Below are 3,431 nucleotides of genomic sequence, written 5' to 3'. Positions count from 1 at the left end.
CCATTCCCCAGCTGGTAAATGGTCAAAGTATATGAAAAGGTAGTTTTTAGAGGAAGAAATCCAAGGTATCAATAGCCATATTAAAAAAAATGTTCCAAGTCACTTAGAGAAATGCAAATCAAAACAACTGAGGTAGTACATTACACTCATCAGGTTGGCTAAAATGACAAAATATGAAAATGACAAATGTTGGAGAGGCCATGGGTACTCACAAGTACTTGAATGCAATGTTGGTGGGGTCATGAATTTGTCCAGTCATTCTGTAAATCAACTTGGAATAAGCCCCCAAAATCTATTAAACTGTGTATATCTTTTGATGCATCAATACTGCTACTAGGTCTATACTCTAAAGAAATCACAGAAAGAGGAAAAGGATTCATGTGTACAAAAATATTTTAGCAGATCTTTATGTGGTGGCAAAGATTGGAAATTGAGGGGATGCCCATTGTTTGGGGAATAGCTGAACAAGTTACGGTGTGTGAATGTAATGGAATACTATTGTGCTGTAAGAAATGAGAAAAAGAATGGTTTCAAAAAATCTGGGAAGACTTATTGAACTGGTGCAAAGTGAAGTGAGCAAAACCAGGAGCACCATTTATACAATAACAACAATATGGTAAAAATAATAAACTTTGAAAGACTTGGGGACTATGTTCAACATAGCGGCCAACCAAAATTCCAAAGGACTGGTGATGAAACATGCTGTGTACCTTCAGCGAGAGAGAGAGAGAGAGAGAGAGAGAGAGAGAGAGAGAGAGAGAGCGAGAGAGCGAGCGCAAGCAAACATTAACCAGAGCACAAATTGTAGCATATTTTCTTCTCTTTTTGTCTTCTTCTTTTTTCACTTTTGGAGAAGGCCAATGCAGGAATTTGCTTTGCATGACCATATGTATGTATTTGTGTGTATATATATATATATACATCTATATGTATATATAGATGTACAGATACATCTATATATATACATACATATATGCATATATATATATTTGTGGATTTTGTTTTTCTTCTCAGTGGGTAGGGGAAGGAAAGAACTCAGAACTGAAAGTAAAATAGAATTAAAAATAAATCAAACTTGCATCTTCTGTAGGAAGCTTTTCCCAGTCCCTCTTAATGTCTTCCCACAGAAGTTACTTCCAGTTTAACCTGTAATAAATCTTCTTCGTACATAATTATTTGTATGTTGCCTCCCCATTTGAATGTGGGTTCTTGGAGGGGACTGTTTTTGCCTTTCTTTGTATACCCAATACTCAACACAATGCCTGGCACATATATTAGGTGCTTAATAACTACTCGTTGACTGAGGGCCATATTCTGGATATGGCCCTTTGGGGAGACCCTGTGCTGCTTGATGTCCTAGGGTTGAGTGCATAATCCACTCTAGGTGACTAACCTCTGTTCTCTCTCTGTGGTCTGAGCCTAATAGACCAGGAAGACTGGAGAACGGCCAAAAGGTCTGGTCAGGGAGGCCAATGGAGCGACGTCCAACTGCAACCCAATAGAAGCCATGCACGCGATCTGCTTCTGGCAGAGAGTTGGTGTCCCTATCTCTGCATCAAAGTACTCCAAAGATCCTTTCCAAATGACCCCTATTATATCCATGTAAGCCAGGAAAGACAATCTTGATATTCTGTTTTGTGTACATATCCTTGGTGAGCTCATGTCTAGGCATGCACACATCTTTAACAAAAGTTGGGGCTTGATCAAAGCCCCAAATACCTGTTTGTTGTGTAAGTCTCCAAAGAGTGATCAATTCCTTGGATATTTACACACCTTTCTCAAGAAAAATGTTCCTTGAGATAAATTGCTTTCCCAGGTAACAAAGCTTGGTTTGTTACTTAACGTTTGGTCTCCGTGGTCAGCTTCGGCCATGCATGGTAACTCCCATCTATCTTTATGTTGGGTCATGAGGCAGTTATACTCCTATGTCATGAGATGGTTACACAGGGGGCTGGGGAGGATCTATCCTCTTCAGTTTCCCTTACAGTAGAGGAAAATTTTTATCCCTAAATGCAGACATCAATAAAAGAGGGAATGGACAGATCAATGAATTGGGCGTGCAGCAACAACAACAACAAAAAAAACTAGAAAAATTACAAATTAAAAATCTTTAATTAAAACCAAAATGGAAATTCTGAAAATTGGAGAAGAGATAAAATTGAGTAAAAAAAAAACCTCACTGAACAAATAAACAAACCTAGGAGCTAATTTTATTGAAAAAAACAATAGAATAGATGAACCATTGGTTAATTTGATTTTAAAAAAAAGAAAACCAAATTACCAGTATCAAAAATGAAAAGGGTGAATGCATCACTAATGAAGATGAAGTTAAAGCAATTGTGGAGCTATTTTGTCTAATTATATGCTAATAAAACTGCCAATCTAATTGAAATGGATGAATATTTGCAAAACTATAAATTCTCCAGATTAGAAGAGGAAATAGAATATATAATAACCCTATCTTAAAAAAAGAAGTTGAAAAAACCGTAAATAAGCTCTCTAAGAAAAATTCTTCAGGACTAGATGGATTTATAAGTGAATTCTACTAAACATTTAAAGAACAATTAATTCCAATACTATATAAATTATTTGTAAAAACAGGTAAAAAAAGAGTCCTACCAAATTCTTTCTGTGAAACAAATATGATTTTGATCTATGCCAGGAAAAGCAAAAATAGAGAAAAAAATATGATTATGATCTATGCCAGGAAAAGGAAAAATAGAGGAAAAAATACCTAGAATCCAATTTCCCCAATGAATATTGATGCAAAAGTTTTAAATAAAATGCTAGCAAGGAGACTACAGCAATCTAGCACAAAGATCATACACTATGACTAGGTGGACTTTATATTACGAATGCAAGGCTGGTTCAATAATAAGAAAACTTGACCATATCAGTAACAAAAACAACAAAAATCATATGACTATTTCAATAGATGCAGAAAAAGCTTTTAACAAAATATAATACCCATTCCCATTAAAAACATTAGAAAGCATAGGAATAAATAGAGCTTTTTCTTAAAATGTTAAGTAGTATTTATCTAAAATTAACAGCAATCATTATCTGTAATGGGGATAAACTAGAAGCTATTGCAGTAAGATCAAGGATGAAGCAAGGATGTCCATTGTCACCATTATTACTCAATATTTTACTAGAAATACTAGCTATACAGGCAGCTCTGTGGTGCAGTGGAGAGAACACCGGCCCTGAAGTCAGGAGGACCTGAGTTCAAATGTGGGCTCAGACACACTAGCTGTATGACTCTGGGCAAGTCACTCAACCCCAATTGCCTCAATGCCCCCTCCAAAAAAATATTAGCTATAATAATAAGCCAAGAAAAAGGAGTTGAAGGAATAAGAACAGGCAATGAAGAAACAAAACTATCACTCTTTACAGATTATATGATGGTATACTTAGAGAAATCTTGAAAA

The sequence above is a fragment of the Phascolarctos cinereus genome, unplaced genomic scaffold (assembly GCF_003287225.1).
Source record: "Phascolarctos cinereus isolate Bilbo 61053 unplaced genomic scaffold, phaCin_HiC Scaffold_3;HRSCAF=262, whole genome shotgun sequence".
Taxonomy (NCBI): Eukaryota; Metazoa; Chordata; class Mammalia; order Diprotodontia; family Phascolarctidae; genus Phascolarctos; species Phascolarctos cinereus.
This window is presented reverse-complemented; position numbering follows the sequence as displayed.